The 27,712-nt window shown below is 42.1% G+C and overlaps 1 long non-coding RNA gene across 1 annotated transcript in view; it reads right to left on the bottom strand.

Moving 5' to 3' along the window:
• Positions 1-5,040: 5,040 nt before the first annotated feature.
• The window catches only part of LOC138111290 (uncharacterized), a 204,176-nt gene continuing 181,504 nt past the window's right edge, over positions 5,041-27,712 (bottom strand). The window contains exon 4 of the long non-coding RNA XR_011151309.1: positions 5,041-5,336. This is a non-coding gene — a long non-coding RNA (uncharacterized lncRNA). The remainder of the gene's footprint in view (positions 5,337-27,712) is intronic.

The following is a 27,712-nucleotide window of genomic DNA, read 5'->3' as shown; positions in this document are numbered from 1 at the left end:
CACTGTCACTATGTTCATTTGTATGGAGATACTCAGAAGTGCCACTGCTATGCTGGCAGTTATTTTTAATTCTGCAAAAAACCTTGTCTTTCTATGCGTGGAAAGACGCAACCCGACATTTTCTATTCTCCAGCTTTCCCAGAAAAAAAGGGCAACAACACTGTGAGTTGCCCCCATGCTTTGTCACATTTTCCTGAAATAATTCCTTTTTACTATGAAACTGTAAGGACTTAACTATATTTAACAGCTCTTTGGCAGAAATTTCTTGGTTTATATATTGTTGTTTAGCTTTTCCCTATGAAGGGTCACTGCGGAAGGTTGGATTCCTTCTCTCCACAGAGCTCCATCCAAAGAACAGAAGAGGCCATTTGCACTGGTCTTTGGCAGAATGCAACAAAGCAGTTACCCATCATCTGACATGCAACTGTTTACAAAGGTTATAAATGAGATTTTTATGGAAAACAAGAGTTAGAACAAATTTTGGTTAAGCTAACCTTGCTGTTAGTTGCTGCTACTCTCTAAAACCTAGTTCTGCATGTCAAGATGTTACTGACACCACATTGCTGGCACCTACTTAACACAATCGTAGGGAGAAAGATACACAAAAGAAAATTCTGGATCACTTCATTCCAAAACAAGAAAAACCTCTCTTAGAATGTGTGTACAACATTGGAGGACAAAGAGCTGCTGTTGAAAAAAGCAGGACACCAATTGTGTTCTGGCACTCACCCTTTGCTACAGTTCTACTAAACAAAATAAGTTGTCTTTAGCTTGTCTTTGAAAACAAAAAACCTCACAAAAACAAAGAATTCATGAAAACAAAGAATTCTTTATGGCAATGAAGCAGAACACTTTTTTTTTTTCTTGAGATGCCCTCCATCTATACCAAAAGACAAAATAGCAGTAGCCTGATACATGACCCAAAAGAGGAAGGTCACGATACAAAACATGGGTGCACTGAAGGATTGGTCCTGCAACGTATGGCATCACATCCATGGAATGATGTGGTTTAAGGATTTATGATCAACCCGTGCAGAAAAACTTTCCATAAAGTTCTTAATAGTTGTTGTGTCTCAAGGTAAGCTTTTTGGGGCCTTGTGAACTAAGAAATTACTCAAGGAGGAAGTATAAATGAAGTAGTCCCCTATCTTCATGAGGGAGAGCAAATGCTGGCGACTGTGTACCTCACCTATGGGTGTTTAACAACATAGAAGAAAGGAAAAAGAAGTAGCAACATCTCTGCTTTTTAAGATAAATGCACAATTTTTCAAGTGCAAGGTTACACGTAGCCCTGTGGTCCGATCTGCAGTTTCAGATGAGTTACAGCAAACACATGCTGACAAGCCAGTTGGAGAGCTTCAATTCAAATATACTGGAACCTGCCTGCCTCTTTACAGCTCACTTTCCCTCTGCACTTACCCATACTGGTAGGCACCTACTTATTCCTCAGTTTTACTACATGAACATGCTTATTTTGAAAAGCCTGTCTCTCACTTGCTGAGTTTAACCCTTTACAACACCTGCTGTAGCTGCGTCCCAAGATGTTGTTGGAAAAAAATGGAGCTAAAAAATTATAAAATCCCTTCGTCAGCTTGTCAAAGGAACAATCCAAATTGTTAACCCAAGTCCTAATCTACCTTTACTCAAATCCTGGTAACAGCAGGCAAAGTCCTTATCTACTCCTACTGCAAATCACAATCAATTGTATTAAAATACATTTTAGAAACACACATGCTGGATCACCTGAAGAACAGCAGTCCCAGCTCATTTGTATTTTTAAGCAAGATTTGATGGTACATCTTCCATCCAGTAAAGTAATATGTTAGCCCACTCTACCACCTAATCCCTAAGAGTCTCATTTTGATTGTACAAAAATAATTTAGGGAACCTAACAGTTTAAAACTGTCTTTTCTGGTGCCTAAGTGCTTCATTTTAATAGATATTAGCTGTTAAAGATACTCATTTTAACAATGACATTTACAGCTTTAACCAGTCTATCATTGAGCACAGTGCATCACTTAGCAGGATAGCACTGTTTAAAAAATAATCTACCTGCTTTAATGTATATTGGAGTGTATTAGTTGATGTTGAATGAGGTCATTTTAACCCTTCAGCATTTTTCAGGAGCATGAATGCATTTCGGACCCTTTTAGTTCAACATTGCACTAGAAGATTCTTCCACACAATCAAATTATTCACTTACATCTCCCCTTCCATTTAAATTCCTTTCCATTAATTCCTTTCAATTAATTAAGCCTCACAAGATCATTGCAAAGTGTTTAAGAGCTACCATTGCCCAGTTTGAAGTTGCAGGCCATATCCATTTGAGATGGATGGAATAACTCCTACTACTTTGAAGCAGGCCAAAAAGCTGGGCTTTTTAATATCACAGAGAAGACTCCCATCAATTTTCCAGGGACAGGGTCGAGACACAGATGACTGAACCGAAGCCACACACTGCCACATGACATCATAAACCTTCTGAGAGATCACAGATGTACAGATTCCTGTGTATCTGTAACCACAGCCCTACCCTTCTTTTGAAACAAAATCATGGGACAGCAGATGATGAAGAAAATGTCAACAGGCTGTATAAACATGCAGTGGAAATCTAAGAAGCTGATTCCTCCTTTGTTGCTAAAGGCAGAAGAACTGCCATGTTAGATCAAACAGTAAATCCAATTAACACAGTTTCCTCTCTCTCGCGGTGGCCAGCTCTTAGGAAATGATACCAGAATTATGTTATGCCATCTCAGTTTCTTAAATCCAAAAGTTTAAACACCTTTCTGAGCCAGACCTTGAATCCAGGTCAAGTACTTTTAAACAAACCTGCAGCATATTCAGGTCTATCTCCATTCCTGCTCAAAATGGGGGATAGGATATGAAATGAGGGAATGGGTCCCTGAGCGAGATGGAGCCTTGGCCCTACACGGAAGGAAGTACTGACTGGAGGTTCATCTCCTGACTCCGGAGCATCCATGGGGACAGTCAGTGTGTCTCTGGGAGCAACTGGTGGAAGGTACAGCGCTCCTGTGCAAGGCTGTGCCCCTCCATTTCCCCCTGAATTCTTGCAGGCAACGGAGCTGCTGTCATCCCCAGGGGCAGAATTCCAGCCCATGGGACACTCTGAGGAAGCCTGTGGAGTCTGGGAGGTTATTCCTGCACAAAAAGCCCAAAGACATCCCCACAGTGGCGTAGGCTGCTGTCGAGCTGCTTCCAGGAGGCATCTCACATGCCTTCCAAGCAGTGGAGATCACCACAACTTTTAGGCCCTACTGGGCAGCCTTTTGCCAATAATGTGTCCATACGGGCGTGTCTGGAACAAGGGAGCAGCAGGATGCAGGGCCGCACGCCGGTGCCTGCTCGCACCCCTTTGAGATGGGTGAGGAAAACTACGGAGCGCCCCTGAAACACGGCCATGCCACTAATTTATGCGGCGGAATAAATATTTTCTCTTCTGTTTTCTCTCTTTGCTTAATAATTCGGAAAATTCTCCTTGCTTTCCCAGCTGCTGCTGAGCAATAAGTAGCTATTTTTAGAGAGCTAATCACTGCGACTCCACAATATTTCTTCTGAGTAGTAAAAACTCATTTGCCCTTGCTTAATCTAAGGCAGTTTGCTGTGTAGATGTTGTCAGGGCTCCCATTTTCCAGTGAGCATTACTTTGACTATATTGCCATTGAATTTCTCTGCCATTTTAGTTTTCCAGTAAAGGGAATGCCCCAGACATTAGGTAAGGGAATATTCTTCCGCAGCACCTTGTGACTATTTTATATTTGACCCTCTTGCTGTATGGTCACATTCTACATATGTTAATGGCTGTGATGCCCAGATTTCACTGCACTGATTGGGGCTTGGGATAAAGAAACTCTCTGGATGGGGGTCATTCTGTGCAGATGTAAAGTTTGAAAAAGGTGCCCAAAATTTTTTAATATCACATGTCATGTCTGAACTTCCTTATGAGGAGCACAGCATAAACAGTGGTTTAAATACAGGTGTCCAAAAACTATTAGATGGATAGTTAAAACCAGTCTTCTATTGTTCTGTGTAGCACATTGCATTTCTTCAGAAGTTGTCACACCTTTGCAGAAGAGCAACTGACCACAGAGTTATTATTCCTTAGTAACTAAAGGTTAATAAAGCCATTTTTCAGACACAGAATTAAAAAAGAGACTAAAAAGCGATCTTGTCCTGAAAATGATGTTACACTGTGTACAAAATTCAGGTTTGACACATGGGTACAAACAACATGTGAAAAGATAATTTATCAGGCCCAGTTCAGGAAAGAATGTCCTGTTATAGGAGCACATGCTTCCTTTTATCATTTGGTGAATCATCTCTGCTTTCCTGAATAGCAACAGATTTAAGTTGTCTGATGTAGTCTCATGAATTAGAAGTTCTAATGCTAATTAAGTTCAATTTATTTGGTCTAGATCTACCTGAAACAAGATACTGATGCATCTGCATACAACAAATGATAGCTTGAGCATCGGCAGAATAAAATGCTGGCCAGCTGAAAGGATACAATGAAGACAAAAAGAACTTGAGGATACCTTTTCCTTCAGCATACCATGCAAAACTAAAGAGGAAATGGGCTTAGATTTCCACAAGAAAGCTGAGTATAACACCAGCTTACACATCCATTAGTAATCACAAGGTTTTAACAAGCTTAGAGCTCTCTGCAAGAGAGGCTGGGCAGCCAAGGATGGAGCTGGATAAAGGTGGTAGGTAGTGTCCTCCTACGGAATGCTGAAGAGTTGCTCATAGGAGCTACATTTCTCTTTGTGATGGGAATAAATCACCTGAATGGGTCATGTAGGACAACAACAAAGCTATAGACAAAAGAACAAGCAAACAACTGGAAAATTAAAACACTCTATGCAATGTACCATCATAGAGTTCTGTGCAAGTGTGTCTTTGTGAAAATGTCATGTATGAAGTTTGGATGAATAGGTACAAAATTTGTTGGGTAAATATAACTGGGTTTTAATTATAAGCTTATATTATCAAAAACAGCATGTGCTAAAGAAGTATCTGGGACATCACTCCAGGTGTATTAAACCATTGACAAATTGCCAGCTTTTGGGTTAATAACTTTGCATAGGCTTGTTTTAGATACAGTGTGGGATGAGGGGTTTTTGTCCTAAGGGGCTGATACCAGACACTACACTTAGATTGTCCCTGTACTTCATCAGGGCAAGGTGACAAAAACAAAAAGCATCCAAGACTGACATCTCAGAGGGTTTCTGAAGTGTTTGCATTCAGGCTCTGCAATTTCCACCAGTGTGTCAGGGGGAGTGTCCAGGGTGCACAGCTGATGACACCTGCTTGACAGCCTGTAACATGTCACAGAACAGAAGACTTAAGGTTAACATGAGACTGTGCAACTTCTACTTTTGTTTCCCATCTGGGTTTGTGTAAGAGAAAGAAAACCAAAAGAGCTGACAACTGACCACAAACGATGTCCATGTATTTCTACTAATGGAGCAGCATGGGGACAGGCCATTTCACCTATCTAGCCAGCAAGCTTGAAATCTCAACCTTACTGACAGTGATTTGGGATCAGTCACTCTGCTATGTTGCTTCTTGTCCCTTGCCTGCTTAAATAACAAGATGTTAACACAGAAATTCCCCAAACTGCTGATTTTTTGGACAAACAGCATGAACAAAAGCAGTCTGTGTGATTCTTTTCTAAAAATTGACCAATGACCTAGTGACTTCACTTCCTTTCATGGGGATTTCTTGCACAGGAAGCTAGAGCCACTTGAGTCACTCAGCTATAGGAATGTATCTCACTCTTGCTTGGACCAATTTCTACCAAAGCCACACCAAAACTCTTTGTGTTATCTGACAGTGAGGCCAGGTCTGCCTTTCGCCAGTCCTTCATCTGGGAAACCTTTTGGCGCTGAAACCTTGTAACAGACCTTCCATGAACAGAAGCCAGGTCTGTGTGAATCTGCAGCTCAGATTTCCAAATTCCTCAACATTAGCACACACAGCCCTGTTGATTTGTGTCCCTCCAGTTATGACACCAAAGTTGCTAATGCGGTCATTCCTGTAGAACTCATACCCGATTAGCCGAGAGAACAGATGTGCTGCTCCTAAAATTTGCATTCCCCATTTCCACCTGTGAGAATAGTGCCATCAGCTCGCTGATTACTCGTGGAGATTTGAGCTTGAACTCCAGCCCCAAATCTTTTTACAAGAGCTATGTTTAACCAATCAGTAGTGCACTCTGCAAAAACACAACTAAGCTGGAGTTGGAGAAAACATCTGTCTCCGATGCGCGCCATTGTGATGCTTTATGTCAGTTTGCATCAGTCAAGCTTGCAGTTTAACTCTGTTTCAGGGTTTTTTTTACATGCATCAAAAGGTTTGTCATTTTTCTGTGATTTAGGTAAAGGTAGGTTAGGTAATAAAATTCTGTGGGCTGGCAAGCACTGAAGCAAACCTCAGCTTTTAGCTTTATGTTCCCAGATGCCTACATTTCCAGTGGGTAGTCTGTCATATATCTAAAGAAAATGAATGCTAATGAAATAGAAAGTGGTGAAAAGCTGCTATAATGGTAGAAAGTTTCTCAGCTAATACAGCAGGTTCTGATAGAGGCAATTGATAGAGGTTTCCCAGAGCTCTGAAAAAAAAATTACTTAAATATTTATATGAGCGAAGGGTGGAGAACTGAGGGCAGAAAGGGGGCATCCATTTACAAGTCTGCTGTAGAAGGGATCTTCTGGAGGCTACCTAATGCACAGTCTCACTGCCCCGTGAGTTCCAGGGTAAAACTCTTCCTCTATTCCCTAGCTCAGAAACCAGCTTGCTGCTGAGATACACTTCTGTATTACGTTAGGGACAAAGTAATGGATTTTGAGCTATGTCTCTTCAATGGAAATCCTTCTTTCCCCCCAGCTGGAAGGCAAAAGTATTTTGTCTGCTTCAGCCCAGAACTGTCATCACATAGGAACTGACCCCAGACTTTTCAGAAAATTCATAGATTCCATCAGCTTTTTTTCTTAAAATGCCACATTCTTCCACTCTGAAACATTTCACTAAAGGCAGGAGCCACAGGGGGCTATGCATTGGCCTTGGCAAAGCCAAGATGGGATTAAAACCCTAGAGCCCATTCAGATCAACAGAACTGTTTCCATTACACTAAGGGGATGGCAATGGGGAGGGAAAATTGCAGCTATTTTGCCAATGCTTTTCCTAATGATTTTCTTTTTTAATTGAAAACTTGAAAATCTGACTCATTTTCATAACTGACACACACACGAGCATATGGTTAAGAGAGAGTCAACTTTCCAATCAACCCTGCAGGTCTCCAGAGGTCTGCCACCTTCAGCCAGTAGTTTTTGGAGGATGATGTTTCATTAGTGGATCAAATCCAGACTTGAACTGGAATCCAGCTGGCACACACAAGGCCCTCAAGCTGACAAGCTGTTCCTTGGAGCGTTAGCAATCCTTTCCTCTCCTGCCCTAGCTTTAAAGCCAAACTTTGGCAGTCTGATGGACTGTTTCACCATGGTATTTCACAATGATGCTGTAACACCCACGTTTCTGAACGGGAGCGCGCGGAGCTCCGGGAAATTCTGCATCAAAACTCAGCCTGAGCAGTTATTGATAAGCATTTTCACAAGTGAGTCAGGCCCCCTTGTCCTCTGGGAGCAGGGAGCTCAGATGTGCTGCCCCATCCTCCCCCACCTAGCTTAGGGACCTGGCTGAATCCCTCTCCCTTCCCTTGCAAACACCAGCTCTGTCTCTTCTCTCCGCTCCTTGACCAGGCCACTGTGATCTGGTGCCAAAGTTCACATGCAGACGCTGCCCCAGGCTGCTAATAACTGTAAACCTTCCTCCCTTCTCCCACCCTGCTCAAGTGCTCGTTTATGACTAAGCAGATCTTATCACAGAATCACAGAATAAGCAGAGTTGCAAGGGACTCACAAGGATCAAAGTCCAGCTCCTGGCCCTGCAGAGGACACCCCAAGAGTCACACCATGGGCCTGAGAGCACTGTCCAAATGTTCTTGGGCTGTGTCAGGCTTGGTGCTGTGGCCACTGCCCTGGGGAAGCCTGTTCCAGTGCCCAGCCACCCTCTGGGTGTAGAACCTTTATGTTCAGGAGAAAGATTGGTCTCACTTCATTTCTTATGAAGCTCCACACCACTCACTACCTTCAGTGAAGAATAAAAGAGGCTAAAGAAAAAAATTTTTTTCCCACATATTTGGTTTACAAACCACAGAAGTCCTTGCTTTTAAGTACAACAATACATAAATTGTTATATAAGGAAGCAGGCAGTGATGGCCTGTCCTCAAGGTGACACGCTCTGTGTGCGTCAATCACAAAGAAGAGCTTATTCTAACAGAAAGTGACCCCTTGAATGCTTGCAGGGTTTTTTGCCTTAAAATGATGGCACTTCCTGCACACCAATAACTAAAATGCTGGACTAGGACTGAGATTCAGTTTCTGGTGATAATTGTCCAGTGCCAACTGCCTTCTAGGTCAGCGTCTGCCTTCACACTCAAAAAGCAATTCACACAAACACTGGATTGCTCACTGGTGGTGAAGAAGCATTTCGCAAACTTTGAAAGTAAAGACAAGAGCTTCAGGGTTTCAGTCTGGGTTCAAAATTTATGATGTTTTCTGTGCATCACAGTGCAAGGGTGTGTAAGCCAGTCTTAATGGAAAAGCTTTGGTGGCATTCTAGTTAGCTTTGATTTAAAGCTTAATTTAGGCCCTGAAAAGGGTTAGTGCATCTTTACAGCCATCTTGTAATTCTCCAAGAGTCCTGCCACGAAGTTAGCCAAGCCCACATTTCAACACGGCAGGGTCACTTTCAGATCAAAGAGGTACTCAGACAACTACCAAAACCCACTGAGAAAACTCTTACACCTTGTCCAAAAACCTACCAAAAAGGGGGCAGGTCATTCACGTTACTATTCAAGTCAGCCAAAGGAGGTGTAATGAAATAATGTATGTCATATACACATACATATATATAGTCACTCATGATGGTAAATGAAAACCGAAATTCTAGGTTGGAAGTGGATCTAACTAAATATTTAAAACTCAATATTAGAGCTGAGAGAATAATTGGCAGCAAATAATTCACCCATGAATTTCGCTTCTTTTTCAGCTTGTGGAGTGTCTGCATACAGATTGCCATTTCCTCAGATTTGATCATTACTTTAAATGAGCCTCAGCTTTATAGTGTAATTCTTTCCCGTGTAGGTCGATGGAGAGGAGTCTCCAGTGCCTTCCTGACACTTTGCATCTGAAGGCTGATCTGCAGATGTATTGCTCTGGCCCACAGCTTGATGTGCGTGTTCTGCTTGAAAATCTGAGGGTGCCAGTGCAGCACTTCATTTTTACAGGCAGTGGTATGGGTGAAAGCTGACCACTAAAGTATCAGGATAAAGCAAATAATAAGCAGAAAGTATGGCAGAAACGTGCTCACTTTTAAATATTAGCAGATCCTCAACACTGACAGAAAGGGCTGAAGAGGAGGTTTTTGCTTCTCCTTGGTATAAGCACCTCCAGTAGCTCTTAGTTCAAAGTAGGAGATACAGTTTACTGGGATCAATACCAAACCCCAAGTATTCCTTGGGAGCTGGGATGGAGGAAGACCATGCACCAGTGCAGGCTAGGGGCCAAAGGGATAGAAATCAATACACTTTTCAGAAAAATTAGCTGAAGGCCTGGTGGGCAGCCCACAGAGCAGAGTGAGCAGTGTCCCTCACAGCCAACACAGCTGGTGGCCCACAGGGTTGCACTTGCAGCCAGCTCTGCACTGGCCTGTGTCTGCAGGGATGTAGCCAGTAGGACCAGGGAGGTGATGACTCCTCTCTCATTCAGCACAGTCAAGGCTGTACCTGGAGCCTGGTGCCCAGTCCTGGGCTCCACTGCACTGAAAATAAAGACCCTGACTTATTGGAGCAAGTAAAGCAGAGGCCACCAGGATGACTGGAGAGCTGGGAGAATGTAAGGTGAGGGGCAGCTGAAGCAGTTGGGTTTGCTGGCTTCAAAGAGGAGAAAGTGAAACAGAGATTGCCATTTCTCTACTGCAACCTAACAAGATGGTACAAAAACATGGAGTCAGACTCTCCTTGACACTGCACAGAGATGATGCAAGGGGCTATGGACACAAGCTACAACTTGGGAAAATCCGACTGGCTATTCGGAAAAGCTTTGTCACTGTCGAGGTGGAAACCACGGGAGCAGGTGGTGCAGAGGTGCTGTGGAGTGCCTGTCCTTGGAGACAGTGACATGTCTCCAGCCCCACTGGACATGGCTCTGAAGAACCTGCTCTCACCAGACGTGCTCCAGCTGGGAGGGAAGACTGTACAACCTCTGGAGGACCCTTCCAACCTATGCGCTTCTGTGATTCCCTGATACTCCAATAAATATTTTTCCAGTCCTTGGAGCAAGTCCAAAATATTTTAACACTCCAGATCTGTACTTCTGTGAGAATGTAAAGATTTTTATAGCGATTTCTGCCTATGAAGAGATTTGGAATATTAAAATCCACCCCAACAGAGATAGATTAAGTGGCAAAGTGAAGGCAACAAAACCAAAGGTGCAAAATTCCTTAATGGTCGGGCTCTCTGTGAGCATATCTCAGCTCAGCACGACTGACTTACAGTCACCCTGATTTACACCAGCAGAGAGCTCCACATTGAATCTCAAGGCTGCATATATGAATGTGTTTCACAGTTAACATAACCTCATATATAGTGCAGCTGATTTAAAGACATCTAAAAAGTGCTGTCTTTCTCACTGTTGTACCATAGTAGGAACCTGTGTGCACCTCCTGTGATCTCTGACTCGCAGTATTATTGTGTCTGATGCAGAATTATTAGGTACTGAAATAAACCTCTGCTTTTAATGACTGAAAGTCATGCAAAGAGGATGCTGGACTAGAAAGCCAGCAGAAAAGCCCTAGGCTGTTTGAGAATTCAGATTCAAATTATTTAGTTATCTCTAGTCCTCTTAGATATCTATAAATATCTACACTCCACGGGGTGCTCATGCAATTTCTGATGGTTTACCAGACTGGAGCCACCTCCTCAACTGTAGGTTAGAGTTGTAACTCCTTGATATCGATGAAAAGGCAAGGGACTTAGTTATGAAGGTCATTTTTCAACTGAACAGTTAACTGGAGGGCACCACAGAATGAGTTTAGCTCTCTTTTGTCTCACAAATTTTGCAATCAAATAATATAAACTTGAACAAAGCCATTAAGGAGACCTCTTTTTCCCAGATGCTATGGAAAAAAATTAACTGACTTCTTAAAGTAAAAAATTAGAACATTTTCATTAACACAAAATGTTCTTTTTAATTAGGATTTTGCAAGCTAAGTCTCCTAATGAATGAAGGAATGGAACTTCAAAATTATTTGAATTGCTTATTTTTTTTTTCCTCTCACTGAGAAGAGCAAATGTAACTTTTTTTTGCAAAATATATTCACTTTCTAATTGGAGGCTTTTTAATTAACTATTTCATGGCTGGGGTTTCCATCAGCCTATAAAAATGCATTGCTATGAGATGGCTGCTCTCCTAAATAATCCTCAAGAGCTCTGAGAGCTTTAAGAGCACAATGCAAACCATGCTGAGACACACATGGTGGGCAGAGCTTCAGACAACTTACTCCTACAGAAAATGGGTCCAAGACACCTCCAGGGGATATTTTTCCCTCTATAAGGAAGCAGTTACAGGACAGAGAGGCTAATGAATATAGGGACACATTTGTTGGGGAGACCCATGCAACCACGGTACCTGATGCTGCTGTGGCGTGGCTGCTTTGCCAGCAGCAGCGCTGGGGCCACACTCTGGATGGTGCCAAGAGAGGAAAGAAAGCTTTTACAGGGATGTGAAGGAAGGCAGCAGCCACAGAGCCAACAGACACTGGTGGTGCCACACGATAGAGCCCTGCCTTGTGTCACACGACCAGAAGTAACGTGACAGACCACAAGCAAACATGAAGCAAATTAGCCCAGGTGAGCACTTCAAATCTGGACACAGCTAGTAGGACCTGGCCACAGCAGAGAAAGTGTAGGATCTGCCATCAGAGCTGGAGCCCACCTCTCCAAACAAGCCATAAGTGTGGCACAGCACTGCACCATCTCATCCCGGAGACATCAGAGAGGTGCTCGGTGCCACCACCCACCAAGGGCCAGCTCAGGTGAGTGCAGCACCTTCCCCAGTACTTCCAGCCCCAAGGATCTCAAGCAAGTCTCTCTGTCCATGAAGCATCCATTCCCAGCAGGCTGATTCCCAAGGAAATACGACTCAACACACACTGATAGGAAACCTCACCCTGAAATGCCAACAGAAAAACATAAGCTGTGAGTCTTCAGCAAAAGGAAAGAAGTTGTCTAAAGTTGGCAGACTTGGTAGATCACGGTGCAATAGGAATGAGGTGGTGTTTTTGACCTGGTGCTCTGGCTCCCTTGCTGTAGCAGCTTCAGAAACCTTTTACATGGGCTAATAGAACCACATAACTGCATGCTGTGCCAGAACAGGCTATAAAACCAATTGCCAGACAGCATCATTAATCAGAGAAGTGCACTTGATCCACACAGATAGGAAGCTTAGGCAGATGGACTAAGACAGACAGAACATTGTGATATAAAAGACAGGTCAAAGCAAAGTTGTGGGAAAGGGCATGAACATTTGCAGAATTAGTAAAATCTGGGGTTTTTTCTAAAGGAAAACATTAGCAAGCAGTAAAAGAACAATGTGCAATCAATTATAAATGTAATACATGGGTAGCTGCTTGCTACTGCTCACGGACTTCAGCCTGACTACACTCTTGTGTTTCTAACACTTACTGTGGTTTTTTCTATTCATTAAAATCTCAATTGTATCCCTCTAGCTCAAGATATGGAGAAACCTCAGGTTTTAAGACTAGGATGATACTTCCATTAATGTCCATCAAAACACAAATGAGGTCTGTTAATACTTTTTGTTCTTAGCTGAGAAATAACCAGTTTGCACTAAGTGTGGAAGCACTCACACACGTGTTCAGCAAAGGGGTGTGAATGTTGAGAAGGCAGTGACCCTTCCTAAATCCTAGTCATCCTAGGCACAGTGTACAAGAGGAGGGGGGGAAAAAAGAGCCCAAAACTATTTTAATAAACAGAATACTGGAAAGCAAAGGTATAGTGAAGGCAAAGGTTAAGATAAAACAGAGGGTTTGGTCAGATGTCTTAATCTATTTACACAGCAGGAGGCTTTCAACAAACTGCATTGCAAGATTAGAAATGAATTAGCACGTTCTGAAAACACACATTGAAGTTCAGGAACAGAGAGCAAACACCACACACATCATTTGTATCCAGTGCCCAGCACTAAAGGCAAAATATAAGTGTTATTTGATGTCATGGTGGCCACACACTAAAATAGGGCAGAGTAGAATCCAGTTGGAAGGGGGTTAAAATGACCATTTGGTCCCACTGTTCCTATACAGAACAGTAAGATATGAAGCTGTGGGATGGGAAGGCCCATATAGGGTCTGCCTGAACCAGAAAACACAGATGTCTTAAGATTGTGTAAAAATTACCAGATAAGCACAATGCAGCAGAGATATAAAGAACTTCAGAAGATGCTTTAACAGACTGGAATTATTTAAGGATATATTATACATACTAGTATTCGGGTAAGAGTGCATGCACATGTATAAGAGTTCATTAGACAATTAGAAAACATGTTAAATTTGGAAGATAAAGTCAGATCACATTCAGTGTTTGCAGATATCATCTATTTAACTTAGAAGTTCAATCATTTAAATAAGTGACCGAAGATTCAGATCCGGAACACAGTAATGCTGAGTGTAGTCCCAGAAAGAACAATCACTCCAGTTTCCTGCAGACTAGAAGTCTGGGAAAATCCTAATGCTAGAATTAAATTTAGAAAAAATTATCTGCAGGTACTTTTTCATGTTTTTTTTGATATCCACTGTTTTACATGATCATCTTCAGAGAAGAAGCAAATGAGACACTATTTCATGTGAGGCACTGAAGATGTGATCATGTTACCCCATATAACAGGTTTTTTTTCTATTTGTCTCATGTCGTCCTTGGGCCAGGGAGAAATACACAAGACAGATTTGGGAGAGGTTTTGCCCCATTCTTTTTGCAACACAAAGATATGTATTTATGAACAGCTGACCTCAGGAAAGGAGACTCTGCCCCACATGTGCAGAACTTGGCAGCTGTGGGGTGCTGGAAAGGCAGATGTAGGAAACAAGGCACCAGTCTTACACTGTAGGTGCTCCTGGGTGTCAGGAGATATTTCTCTTTTCTTTTTTTCTTTCATTCTGTCTTTTGTTTACTTTTGTGCATGTGCTGAAGGCTGGGTGCTTTTCAAAAAATACAAACCCCTCTCCCAGAGAGCACACAACCCGTAGCACCGTGCAGCACAGTGCTGGCTGCAGAACCCTTTTTGTATTCCTTGTGCACTGGGCAGGGATTTTTTCATTTCATGCATCATCCATAGCTTGCCGCAGCAATTCCAAAAATCTCTACCACGCTCACATGAATACGAATAATTTAAATTCACATTTTTGCTTTTGGAAATTTATCATCATAGAAGTCGGGCTCATAAAGCAACTGTATTTCTGAAATTTCTCACAGAATAATCAAGTGATGGCAGTGCCCAACTAAACAGCCCCAACTCATTGGTATCATACAGGCACTTTGAGCTGTGACTCCATCTCACAAGGTCAGCTACTGACAGAAACCTGTCACCAGCATTAGTGTTCACTCTACTGGTTTTTCTTTGATGCTTCTTTATTTAGACTAATTTAATAAGCAATTAAAAAAAAAGGGGGACTCTTGCTCAGCATAGAGGCAGGTCTCTTTTGTCTGCCAATGGCCAGTAGCAAATGATTTGGACATGAAATGTTGCTGTGGACATCTATTGAAGGGTTGGCCTCAAGCGGATGTTACTCCTTAGCCCCCATTAGAGTCCTCTGGGTTTTGGCCAAAGAATAAAATATTGCATTTCTTATGCATGGTTGTGAATACAGGTGTTTGATCCTCCCTGACGCCAGAGAAATTATTGGCTTTCAGAAAAAGCGAAGCAAATTATAACTCTGCCATAAGCAATGAGTCCAACAGTTTCTCAATTTTAAATGAGTTGGCCTTTGAGAATCAAACATCCCTCTCATTTCCTACCATGGGAGCATATCACCTGCCCCTGACCCTATATCTGCCTCACAGCACAGGGATAGTGCAAGGAGAATTAGGTCTAGATTTTGCACTATAAAATATTTTTTGTGACTAGGTGACTTTCTCATCACCTGTATCTGTATTGCACTCAACTGAGTGCTTCCACACCCAACAGTGCTTGCAGGGAAAAAAAAAGGGAGAAGCCAGAAGAGATAAGAAGGGAAGAAATGAATTGCAATACTTTTTTCTGTTGAGTTCACCCCTGGAAGAGGGCCTGCTTGAGATTCCAGAAGCTGGGCACACAGGGTCCCCAAAAGATGCTAAAGAAATCTGCCCAAACAGTTAAACCAATTTTTTTAACTACACAGAGTGTTTAAGACAACCCACCTAAATTTTCCATTCAAGCAACAAAGTCTCCGTTGGAAACAAAAGATATGCCCTGCTAAGATTTTCAGGAAGACAGACAACATTATTAGGACCTACCCAACTGAAAACTTAATTTAAGATTGGACCCTGTTCTTTCTTTCTTCAATTCTAGAATGAAAAATCTGCTGTTTTTCATGATGCCAACCTGCTGATGGAAGTGGTGGGGCATCCTTGGGTACAATTCCAGCTGCCATGGGGTGTGCCCCAAAGGCATTTGTCACATAGCACACTGCAACTCCTGCCAGCCAGGCACCAAGGCTGCCTGCTGCCTCAAGGAGTTTTATCTAAAAATAGAAGCCGCTTAAGAAAAATGACCACCTCTTTAGAAGAACAGTCAGTTTCTCTCTGAATCAATTTAAGCCCAGGCACATCAATGAGATAGAGCTTGACCTAAAGAGCTCCACAGAAATCAAGACCTAAGGTAAAGGTGTGCCAGTAATATGGAAGAAGATAAGGAGGCTATGGGCCTGATCCAAAGGCCACTTAGGTCAGTGGCAAGCTTTAATGTTGATGTAAATGGGCTTTGGGACAGGCCACGCTAGAGAAAAGAGCACTCCTTATTATAAAAATAAGCAGCCATTAGAAATGGACTAGAAGTTACAGGAAATTTTTTGCAGACAAAACTTGCCTCCATTTTCCCATCATCTCAGCAAAGCATTGGGCCATTTGGCTCCGTAAATGAGCAGGTGCCAGGTTGCCACCCAGCCCCAGCAAGCACCCAAGGATCAGAAGCACATGGGTACCATTTGCCCAAGCTGTTTCTGCAGCTAAAACACAGTTGGACACTGGTCCAGCTGGCTTGCTGCATCTTTAGGTGCTTCATCAGCATAGCTGGGCACCCAGTCAGCAGCACTGCCCACCTGAATTGCTGCATACGTCCAGTTTGCATGAGCACTGCAGGAATCCATTCTCCACTCACAGGGAGCAGTGGTGACTCTAATAATGAGAGAGGACCTGGGCAGTGGTAGAAAACACCAAACTTTCAGCCAGCCCGCCCAACCCCACAGCTGCTGATTCCAGTGGGTGCAAAGTAATTTTTGACTCAGGCATAATCCTCACTAAGTGGGGAGAGAATGCAAATATTTGGCAATAGGCAAAAAACACACCCGTAATTCTCACCCTCTCTGGCCCGTGCTGAATATTCCTCACTGAAGCTGTTAAACTGATAAGGTTATTCACTGACAAGATATGAAAGAGCAAATGCTCTGTAATTGAATACCATATGCCTTGCCACAAATAAAAATAACACAGTTCTCTCAGAGATAAAATAAAGAATGTAGTAAGAGAGTATTGTTAAACTGTGCTAAAACAATAAGGAGAGAGGGAATATGCAACTCACCCTGCTGGCTGCAATATAATTGGCTCGTTAGGGAAAAGTGCACACAGGGACACATGAAGGGAACAGGAGATCACAAAACACTGTGACCCACAGAGCAGTGTGGACTTGGGGCACAGCTCCCTGACAGTGCTGCCAAAATGAGGGAGTTGATGGTGGGACAGAAAGTACTTGAGAGCCTTGGAAAAGAGTGCATGGAGCTGTATCCAGCTGGCCCCTCCTGATTTCCCTGTGCCAGTCAAGGGACACTGTTGCTCTGTGACCCTGGCAGGAGCAACGTCTAGCCATGAGAAAGCTGCCCTGTGCTCTCTGACTTGGGAGCTTCCAGTTTGCCTTAAACTATTAGAGAGGCATTATATTGATTACTGCTTGATATTTGCAGGTCTACAAAACGTCCAAGGAGACACAGGAAAGTTTAGAGACTTTTAATTTGCTGTACCAAAGCTTTTCTGATGGTCCCAGAAGATTACACATTTATGAACAAGGGCAGCAACTATAAAAGCTTATTGTTTGCACTCAGCCAAACTTCATGGATTTTTTAAGTATGACAAAAGAGAAAATGAGTTACACAGATTTTCAATAACTTGAACACCAATCTCTGCTGTCCAAAGGGAATTACTCCAGTGTTCTTTCTTTGTCTACCTTGGCCTGGCTTTAAGGGTTTATCCTTGTAAACGACATCAGTAGTTACAGTTAACAGGCCCAAATGAAGCTGTGGGGCTGAGATCCCTCTTGTCCTGGTGTGTCAGATGCTCCAGGGAGAAGACTAAAGATAGCAAGAGGAACTTTGTCAAGGTAGGCTCCGTGCAGAAGATAGGAGCAAGCAGTCTGCACAGCCCTTCCTTTCGCTTCAATGACACGTCAGAGGTACCAGGAGGATTCTCTCATCAGAGGTCAATGACACAAAGTGAGATTAAGGTAGCAACACATTTTGCTTTTATGTGTTCAGCTAAAGAACAAGGTCAAAGACGTAAGATATTAAAACTTTTAATTAACTGACAGTGGAATTATTTGCTTGCTCCTGGATTACGTTGATGCAACACAGCCTGAAAGCTGCTGTTTGACATTTCCCTTGATTTCTGCTCCTCTCTGTTGGGGTTATACAGTAAATTGTTTTCAGGCACGGACTTGCCATAACTACTGAGAGGCATGCAGGATGCTCCTAAAATCTTCCCCACTTTCTGTTTTACTGAAATGGCAGAAAGGCACCAAAGCCATAAAAACGGAAAGCATTATTGCAATACAAACTAGTGTGGCTACACAAAAGAAAGTTTCAAACTGGGGGGAGGGATAAGGCAACTACAGATATTTTCTTTGAAAACAATGGGTCATGAAAGATCCTGAACAGTCCCTATTCAATGGACAACAAGTAGAACCTCTTTTGGCAATACTGAGACAGGCACAAGTACATCAGGTGGCTCTGAATGGCTGGATTGGTCCATGGCATGCAGCCCTAGGAACATCCAGCATTCAAATGTACGTGGTGGAGCAGAAGCAGACCCCAGAGTCAGGAAACAGAGCATAAAATGCATGGCCATGGTAAGAATCAAACTAAGATGTGATTAAAATAAAAAAGGGTAGGAGTACTGTTTTGCTTTCTGAGCTCTCTACTTTATTTTTATTTGTTTTTATGCTCCTGTAAGTAAAATCAACAACTTCTTTTTCCCCAATAAACTGAAATTTTGCAGACCATTAATCCATAATATGGACAAAAGGCTTCGGGTACATGTGAAACAAAATGAAAAATGGTCAGTCTGGTTCTTCCAGGAAAAACTGATACTTCACATGAGCAGTAAAGATTTTCCAACAAGCAGCAGCACACACGTTTCAGTGCAGACCCACAGTGAGTAGAGGGTAATGGCTCTGAATATCATTTATGCGCACTTAACTACCATTTAGTTAATGTTTATGCAGCATTTTGAAAATGTAAAGTGCTGTAAAGATGCCAAATGTTATTATTATTAATAATCCAAGTGATAAATATGACTCCAAATTCTCTAGTTTATCCTCGTCCTCCATGTCAAAGGGGTGTTTGCACATATAATAAGCACAGCAATTCAGCAAGACACTCACAGTGTCTGTGTTACTCAGAGTTCATGAGTTTTACAAGTAAGGGGATAAAGGACTAGCTGGTTTCTCCCCAAGTTTACTGAGTGTTACAAACCCCACCCCCCAAATTAAGATGGAAGATAACGTTAAAATCCTACTTTTAAAAATACTGGGTCAGAGCTTTGCTGAAATATTTAAAAGCCTATTTGGAAAGGGACAGAGGTCAAAATGTTTTAATAAAATGTGTTTTCCTTTCAATGAATGTAGACGAGGGCACAGGAAAGGACTTAAAGCCAGCAATGTGTGGGTATCTGCTGTCTGCCATGTTCCTACTGCCCCTCCCACTGCGGCAGTATGGACCATTGCTGGCCGCCCAGATTTAGAGCATCAAACCCCCAGATCTGTGCCTCCTTACATCTTCACTTTGGCCCTCAGAGGAGGCCACCAGCCATAGAGCCCAATGTCACAGAAACAATTATCCCCTCAGTGGTTTTCCCATTTCCCAAAACCACTTCTCTTTTATTTGCACATCCAGCATGGCATCAAAAAGTCAGGCAGGAGCCACTCCAAAAGCCACGGAGTTTCCCAGACACAGGTCCACCATGAGTGCTTGCCACCACAGTGGATTACTCTTATTGCACTAGACCTCAGCAGGGAAACAGTCTGTGAGCCAGGCCCTTTGGTCTCTCCTTTTATCCTCAGAAATGAACCTACTGGTGCTCTCAGAGAAGTGGCTCTTATTTCAAGGAGGTGATCAGTTTGTAAAGAATTGATAAGCAAGGCAAGGGAATTTTTGTTCCATATGTTTTTCTCAGGTTTGGAACGGCCTTTTTGATTGCAACAGCTTCACCACTGAGGCTAAACATGAAGTTACTTCTCTGAGAGAAACATCTGCGCTTCCCCTTACTGGAAAACCAAAAGGACAAAACAGATTTCTAAAAGAATGTCTTTTAAATATCTTCATTCACTTCAACAAACTGGATTTTCCTGAGTTCAGGTCCCATTCCACTGTTCTGTTACAGTGGTTGGATGCTGAACTCTTGGATGCATGGTCCAGACTTTGTGACTGGGGACACAGACAGAGAACCTGTGGCTCAATACACCCTTTGAAGGCTTTCTCCAAGACTTAAAAAGACTATCTTAGTTTAAAAAAAGGAAAATGAGGGAAAAAAGGTCCCACAGAGACAGCCTGATCTTCTACTTTCTCACACTGCTATAAATCAAGAATAACCCCATGGACTTTGTAGGACTTGCACAAGTATAAAACTGCTAGAAATGAAAGGTTCACATTTCCTAACTACAGCAGTTGGCTGGGTTTTCTTTAAATAGCTTCATTAATAAATACTTTGAAAAAGGGAAAAAAAAAAGTGCTCTTCCTCCCTCAATACTAATTGCTAGTGCTCAGATTTAATCTTCAGCATTTATTGTGCTTCACCAAATCCCTAATAATCACCCCAGAAGACTCCTTAACATTGTTGTATAATGGGAAACAAGGGCAGGGTATTACTTTTTCATGTACAAAGATGTTTCATCAGGAGGCCAGATTTCTTCTATGCAGCTAAAGTACATAGAGCCTGACACTTTTAATTTCTTCCGTAATTGTGTCACAAGAGGGGTTTATGTCACTGTGCCTCTTTGCTGAATTCCAAGAGGCTCAATGCTATTCCCATGGTCATTGCCTCCTGCCTCTACTTTAAAATAATGAAGATTTGGGCTGAAATAAATTTGAAGATATCAAATAAGGACCCCTTGAGTTCCAGGGAAAGAAAATAAAGCAGCTTTTATTAAACTTGTTATGAGACCTTTCATGACCACTATTCTCGCTGTTCTCTTTGCTCAAAGCCTTTAGAGAATGGTCTCACTTTAGCCTAAACTCAGCTCTTTCTCAGCTCTCTAAGCCTCTGTAAAATTGAAGGACATTCACTCCAACACACGTCTTTAATAACTCAGTATGATTTAAACTTTCAATCTGCATTCCTGATTTCTGTAATAATTGAAAGGAATGCATTAGCAGCAGAAAAAAACCCCCACTTTTGCTTCATAAACTTTACCTTCATTGCCTCAGATTTTCAGTAGTTCTCAATATGTAAGTTTAATGGCGTGACCCTAACAAGAAACGATCAGCAAATGAAACGAACCAGTGTGTAGCTGCTCCACACGGCTACAAGTGTCAGCTGTGGCCTGCCTGCCATTAATTTTATTGTAACTCATTTCTTCAGGTTGAGTACAGCACGATTTAATGTTCCCATTCTCCCATTCCTGTTCTGCATGACAAATTGTTTTAATAAACATAAACCGGGTAATAATAAAGTAATAATAAGCCTAGCACTCACCTTATATCACTGCAGTTAAATTCTCCCACAAGCCAGCGCCGGTTACAGTGACAATTACAGTCGGGCCAATCCGCAGCCAGGCAAGCACAATGGACAGATTTAATATCGTTTGTAAATATGATTAGTGTGCTGTCATGTTATTGCAGCCTGGTATTTACATTTCTCTCTGGGGTTATTCACTACACCAAATCAACATTAAATAGTGCTCCCTTCTCTTTCCCTTAAATCAAATATACCTTTCTTTGTGCTCCACTCAGAAGTTAATGAAGAAAATGGCATCGATTGTTAATATTCAGGGATCAATCAGTGCTTTACATACCCCTTTTTTTTTTTTTAACAGATGTACGTCTGTCTGTATAACCCTGGAAGATTTCTTTCAAAATTCATAATCTCCCTGCTTCCTCCTCCCCCTCCATACACACCCTTTAACATCAATGCTCGTCTGCTGACTCTCTTATGAAAAATGTTCAAATAATGAATGGCTGTTGTTTACAGAAGTAATTTCATGCTACATTTCCATTATTGCCTGGATTTGTTTAGCTTCTCAAGCTTCCCCATTTCCCTGCAATGAACTTTTAAGGAAATATAACCAGCTTTCACTGTTTATGCCATTATGTTTATAATAGAAGCCGCTCTCATTTGTGACATATTGCAACACTTCATAACTGTGTGCAAATAAGCATCCTTAAACTTGTTAAGGTCAATTAATCATTGTACAAAAGCTTTTTTAGCCAGGACTTCGACTAGCATAAATCCAGCCGCGTAGCAGGGTAATGAAAGGGCTCTAGCGTGGACTCAGGTCCTACTTGGCACAATTGTGCCTTTCAGATGTTAATAAAACTGCCTGCAGACGACACAGGTCTTTTTCTCCAAAGTTATTTGGCTCCTGCGGTCAGGCAGCACAGGTTGAATGTCTGCAGCCCAAATCAAGAACAGACAAAAATTTATAATGACCTCGACGACCAATTCCCATCAACCTAAAAAAATTCTAAAGCCACTTTTTCCACAGCAAAAGCAAGGAATCGAGCCATAGGACACCCTGCTGAGTTTGGCCCCATGGCACTTCACTGGACAGGATTCAACACATGAAACACACCGCAACAAGTTCCTATTTTCAGACATCACAGAGGACACCATCAAAGGAGAGCACGCTGCTGTCAGTAGCGTGGAGCCCTGGCTGCTCAGGCACGTGGATCGTGTGCCAGTGTGGAGCCCTGGCCTCCTCCAGCTGCTGTGTTAGTTGCTCCAAGAGGAAGGGGTCCCTGGGGGACAGCTGGGATGGCTCTGCCTGCCTGAGAGCTGCCTGGCACAAACACTGAGGGTGGAAAGGGCTCTTCCTAATTAGCAGCGACCTTCTCTGCACAGCCATGGCACGCACAGGCTCATTCTCGCCCTTCATGCATTTAAGAAAGAGGAAATATTCATGTGTTTTGTATTTATGCTTCCATTTTCAAAAAAGAGTTCTCATCTCCTCCACCACTGACTGAATTAAGACCTATGTCTGAAATTTAAGACATGCCTTAATCAGACTCAATAGGTTTTCTGCATGCCCCAGGCTTACCGATGTCATGGTGCCTGGGTGCATGTGAAATAAGCCTGGTCTGTGTCACTGGGCTTGGACTGATGTGTAAAAACAATGACAATAAACCCTCACAACAACCTCATTTAAACTGCAATACAAAAATTCAGTGAAATATTTAATGCTAATGGAGAATTTAAAATTATAGGATGCTAGTTTATGAGGGTGCCCATGTGCAGCCACATACTTTATGCATTCTCTAGCATTTAACTTGCACTTTTCCATGCAAATTGAAGTATAAAGAGATGTCCCATGTTAGAAATCTACCCCAATGAAGTCCAAAACACATGGCAAAAACCAATACTCAGGTACCTGTAATAATTACAAAGCTGACTCACACTTTGTTGTTTGCCACTAGTTAACTTTCCCGTGCTCCAAGTTTAAGTTAGGAGAAGGGAAAAGAAAAATTTAAGGAAAGCATTACCAGTCAGTCAGAGAGCATAGTTATTTTGTGGGGGATGTAGATAATCTGGAGACCAAAGCAGGACTTTTTAAAGGCCTGTCTGTATTTGTTGCTTTATTGAAAATGATAGATTTAAGAATATGGCTCCTATGGACACCCAGAGGGCATGGATCCAACTCACTGTGACTTGCTGATATTCTTTATTTAGAAGAGTCAAATGTCACAGCAAAATATTTCTGCTAAAATGTGTATTTACTGCATTTTCCTTTCAAAGCTCAGCAAGGTGACAGCTGGAGAGGGGTGTCTGTGCATGTGTGGAAAAAAAAGAGGGGGAAGAACTGGGGTGTTACTAAACACAAGATCACAGTACTCGAAACATCCTACTGAGATCAGAAGAATCGTGAAGCATACCGAGGTGGTACTCTAGCTATTCATTAACTGCCTGTATCAGCTGGCCCAGAGATTAGAGCTTAATGCAATGGTGAAGTAAGTGTCCATATCACAGTAGCCATGGAGGAATAGCGAGATGTAATGAAACTGAATAGCTAGCCATTGAAAGTTGAAAAATATATTGATTTTTCAGTGCTTGATCACCCAGGAGGCTTTATCAGGTATGAATACTTGGGAACCATCTGCTAACTCTGTAATGGTATTTTAGGATTTGTGACAGACTCCAGCAAAAATAAAACTGCGTGTTAGAAAATAACACAAAGTGAAGCCTGCTTCTCTGCAATACATTCCACTGCTCCACATCTGCTTTTCTCATTGCTGCCTTTTAATTGTTCTTGAATTAGCTATAGCTAATGTGTGAGTACAAATTGAAATTGGTACATGGATTCAATTTCTCCCCACCTTTCAAACCAAAGAGAGCTCAGACATTTATAGCCGTGTTTATCTCCACATCAGCTTGCATTACATACGTGGTAAAGATTCCTCTCCTCCCCAAAGGAAGTCAGCAGGACCCCGGTTATTGTATTTAGCTATTGAACCTCCTTGTCAACATTTCTTAGCATTCATTTGTGTAAGCCAAAGAACAAAACCGAACAGGAACAGGCTTGGAGGCACAATATCTACATATTGTCTGATGTAAATAACACTCCTAGACATGATTGGCATTCTCCAAACAACAATCATTGTTATTGAAATGTGCCTCTATTCCCCTTGTTTTAATACCGAGAATGATTATGAAATCTCTTTGGGTACGATAAATCAGCTGAAAGATGTAATAACATGTTTCAGCTGTTGGAATGGATGTTTGATTACAGCTCTGAGGGTTTTTTCGTCATCTTGTTTCTAGTTTAATTCTTAAACCATTCTCTGATTTAACAAAAATATATTCCACATATCAGCAGCAAATACACATTCTTGTTTACAGTGTGGGTAACTGAGAGGGAATAGAGTTGCATTTTAACAATGCAGGGAAAATATTTTTCTATTACAGTTTTGGTTAAAATAATAAGTTAAGCTGTCATTTGAAATTATATTTAGTAAACACTTAACTTCAACACCTAAATAAAAATAGAGAAGATAAAAAACGCAGGGGGTGAGGAGGACAGAGAGAAAAAAAAGACTTTGGTCAGACCATGTTTGATTTCCAGACACAGAGAAGAAAAATTCCACCTCACCTCCACCACCTCCCTCCACGATTCTGCAAGCATCTCTTTGGGTAAGTGGTAGCAGAATTAATTTGGCCCAAAATGGTGAAGTGTAAGGGGATGAAAATTGTTTCCCCCTGATTTTACAATGTAGTGACAACACACAAAAGAGGAAGGAAGTCAGACCGCACCACACAGAGGCAGCGAGAGCGAGGCAGCTGGACAGAGGCTTTTGAAGGATCTGAGAATCTCTGTGCAGCAAAGGCAGCGCAGCTTCTCTAGCTCACTCTCCCAGAAAAGATTCCAGCAAATAATGCCTTTCCCTCGAGTGTATTTTGTGGAGGAGAAAAGGTGAAGGAAAAAAATAACTTTGGGAAACAAAAAGATCAGTACATGGGTGGTTTCCCTTTCCAATCAACTTTCCTTCCCGTCCTGTGGGGCTGCCCCTGTGCTGATGAGCACACTATGGAGGCTGCAAGGACATACCTTGATGTCCTCCCAAAGTTTGCAGACCCAAAGAGGCAACTACATTCAAGACTGGTAGTGGGAAAATTCAGAGAAATTTGGGGCTTCCCAAGCTCTTTAGAACTGCTCAGTGATGTCTTGCCAACATTGCAACAAGAGGCTCCTAAGAGAATTCCCCCCTTGGCCTGTGATAAACTCAGTGCCCCAACTGTGCATTTGCTTGCCAAGAGGAGGGGCAAGGGATGAGAAAACCATTCAAGCATTTTCCTATTTAAATGAAAACACTTTCTCGTCATTGTAATCAAGAAAAGAGGCTGTCCTACTGTGAGAGAAACCCTATACCACCCCTTTGGGTGGAACTGCACATACTCTATCTCCCTGCAGGAAAGAGAATTGCATTTGTAAGGAGAAATCATGGTCTGGATAGCAAGACATCCACCCATAGGATGGAGTAAGCAAGGTCTCAGGAATTTCTTCCAGGGTGCCAGAAACACTTGAACCTAGAAAACAGCTGGGGATAGCTGTTAAGGGCAGCTCTAAGGTAGCATTCACATGAGCAGAGCTCCCCAGGGTGTGCTACAATCAGACACACTGGCAACTGAGTTCCCACCCACAGGGCGACAGAGGGAGATTTCCTATTCCCTTTGCCTCCTTGGTTTATTGTGCAGCCTGCCCCTACTCTTGGAATAGGCAGGCTTTGAAATTAGGACACACAACTCACTCTTCCCTAAAGACACCAGCACAACAAAGAAAACATTTCTAACGTTCAGTGAAATTATAGAATACCTTTAAAAAGTTACTCATCACTTAATTCACTCCCCTCTTTCTGACCTTTATTCAAGGGGAAAACTGCCAACTGCACAAAATCCTGCCAACTCCAAGGAGCTTAATTGTGCAGATTATGTTCTGTTTGTAACACAGATTATTAAAAGCACATTGGACCCTTCATATCCCCACATTTGATTCAGTAATAGGTTCTGCATTAGATAAAGGAGATTTGTTTTGATCCTCTCCTTGCAGATGCAGAGTGCCCTACACCTTTTGTATTCCAGACTCCATCATCCATGACCTCTTTGCATAAGTGACGGAGCCACAATAGGCTGCTCCATACTGTAACTCCCAGCTCCCCACTTTTGGGGGTGAAAGAAAGGCAGGATGAGATTCAGTTCATTGTTTATATGGTAGCCTAAAAAAAAAAAATTAAAATTGTACATCTTATTCAATAAAGAGCACATTTCTCTGTGAGACTCTGGCACTGTGTGGCACAAAAGCTAACCATGAGCATTATTGAAAGCAGACCACACTGTGTTTTTAAAAAGGAAAAAAGTAAAAATTGCCTTTTGAATTTTAGAGAATGAGGTGAAACACAGAGTCAGAATGGAAAACTTATCCTCAAAATACATGAAGTGAAATAATTTCCTTAGGTTCAATTTTTTTTCTCTCTTTCCCAGGCTAAAAATTTAATGACAAAGTAATCTTCTCACCCCCTTAAAAAAATTTGCAAGAAGTTAAAGCATTTTATTTGCCACCTGCTACAAAAGCACAGAAATCACCTTGAATTTCTAGCTATCATATGGTAATTACAAATCAATCCTCCCTGCCTCAGAATCAAGGCCTGCTCCACAGCCAGCCATCATCAATGCAGGGTCTGGGTGGGACATGTCAGGCTTTTCCTTTGCATCTTCATTCTTCAGCTTCCTGTCCTTCAACAGCTGGACTCCATGACCTCAAAGGCCTTTTCCAATTGTAATGTTTCTATCATTCTCAATATTATTATTATTCTTAACAATCAAGGAGTTTTTCTTCAAACGCTATCCAATATGTGTTTTGTGAGGCTACTGCTTACACTTCACTGCCCTTACAACAGGAGGGGAGGAGAGTGGAGACACCAGAGCTGTGGCCATTACTGCCAGCCAAGTGTTCAGGACGGAGGGGAGTCACTCCAAGCACAACTCGCACACAGTGATTCTGCTGTGGCCTCTCTCCTTGTTTACTGCCTTATAAAGAAGGCAGGAGGTGCCAACAGCTTTCCCTGGCATTAATGTGCTTTTAGTTGCTTGATAAAAGTATTTTCCTTCCATAATCACTGCACAACACCAGACTAAAAGCCCAGAATACACTTTTAATTTGAACATATACTTGTAGCTGTGTGCCAATTCCTTGCTGCTGTACTGTTGATGAGAAGTTGTATGTGGAACAAATTGAAGAAAGCCACAAACTAATTTCCTAAATGTACTTTTTTTTTTTCTCCAGTGGTAAGGAAATGATGAGTTTTAGATGAGAAAGAACATCTATCTGCAGCTCAATGAACTGAAAATGCCGAAAGTAAACTCCTGCAGCCTTCAGAAGTACTCGAGAGTGAC

This window comes from Aphelocoma coerulescens, chromosome 5 (genome assembly GCF_041296385.1).
Source record: "Aphelocoma coerulescens isolate FSJ_1873_10779 chromosome 5, UR_Acoe_1.0, whole genome shotgun sequence".
In the NCBI taxonomy this organism is placed as follows: Eukaryota; Metazoa; Chordata; class Aves; order Passeriformes; family Corvidae; genus Aphelocoma; species Aphelocoma coerulescens.
Note: the sequence above shows the minus strand (reverse complement) of the source record. Positions and strands in the feature narration are given on the sequence as shown.